The following is a 1,800-nucleotide window of genomic DNA, read 5'->3' on the forward strand; positions in this document are numbered from 1 at the left end:
TGATTTGTGGAAAACACAGGCATATATATATATATATATATATATATATATATATATATATATATATATGTATATATGTATTCAGTTATTCTCCTCACATGGCATACAATACTGACACTAAGATGGATATAAGTGGAGAATGAATAGTTAAATCAGTTGTATCATCACTTATTTAGAAGGAAAACAATGAAGACCCATGCTTATCAGAGACATGATCTAATGCCTGGAAAGAGAGAGTATATAAGAACATTCCTCCAGTGGTAGTCTGTGCTGGAACTTCTTCCAGCACAGCTGTTCATTATGAAATTTCATCCAGTACAAATCCAAAATTATCTCTCCAGTGGAATAATTGACCTCAGTCACTGTGGCTTATCAGATACCAGATCTAAGGCTCTCTCACGTATCTTAGTATTAATTTCATACAATAAAACCACACTAGTGTTGTCTCAAATACTTTCATACTAGTTTTACCAACTCTTCACTTCCTTTACAAGGTAATGAAGTAGATAAAATATTTGACTTGCTTATTTAACCTTTGTTGTAAGTTTTTAAAATACACTATGTTTCACTGGCTTTCAAAACCATTCCAAGATCTACGGAATTTACCTATAGGGTTTATTCCATGAGTAAATATGTATGCTTACTTCACAATTGCAAGCATTACTTTGTATTAAATATATATGTATGTATAACGTACATAAACATATTCATTAATTTTATACATTAATTCTTTTCACATGCATATATATACATATATATGCATATATACATATGCATGTAACAAAAATAAATGTATATAAGACAGGTCGTGAATTTGAAAAAGAGCAAGGAGGGGTATATGGGAATTTTTGGAGGGAGTAAAGGAGAGGAGAAAATGATCCAGTTATATTATAACCTCAAAAACAAACAAAATAATAATTTAAAGAATGATAAATTATAATCAACAAAGTCAGCTTCTCTCAAATAACTTAGGAGTAGGCAAACACAAAAACATATTAAGTTGGCAAATGTTGATTTTGCTCATCTTTATTCCTTGGAAGGAAGAAATGTAAGTCAAATATGTTGTGAAACTTTATATTAATAATAGACTTTAAAAGGGAAAAAAATTCTGAATACTTTAGAGCCTTAAATGAAAGAAAAATAATACAATTGTGATGTCTACCAACATTGAATATTGTGCTGCAAAAAATACAGTGATAAAGCACTGGATATATTTTAAAATCAAATTGTAATTGTATTTTTTCTTTATCTCAGTATATGATACCTTTCTGAAGATTATTGAATGTAAGGCTCTTTTTAAGTTACCTTTCTTCCAACTGAGCTCCATTTTCATTACATTAATTTTATTGTCATTAAATGACAACCATGGAACTAGATAAGAAGCACTTCAGATAATAGATGCTCAGGATTAGAGTATGACATTATTTGAATTAATCTCCTTCACCCTTCCTTGCAACCTCAATTTTCCCCTTGGTCATCTCATTCTAGAAAATGGATGAAATTCTATTAAATAATATTAAATACAATTCAATGAGTTAAAAGAGAAGAATGATGAGTACATATAAATGTTTAAGATGTCACTTCTACCCACAGTCTGAACAAAACATAAATGTTGCATAACATATGTTAAAAAATTCTTATTATTTCTGGTGTCAAAAAAGTAGAGGTAAATACATAGAATACTGAGTTAAAGGTAGAAATGTCTAACAAAAATTATGCTTCTGGCTAGGTATTTTGTACTATGGTAACTGAAACATAAAAGGTAAAATATTAATTTTAAATGTTAATTTTTGTAAAGAT

This window comes from Grammomys surdaster, unplaced genomic scaffold (genome assembly GCF_004785775.1).
Source record: "Grammomys surdaster isolate TR1022 unplaced genomic scaffold, NIH_TR_1.0 134, whole genome shotgun sequence".
NCBI classification, from domain to species: Eukaryota; Metazoa; Chordata; class Mammalia; order Rodentia; family Muridae; genus Grammomys; species Grammomys surdaster.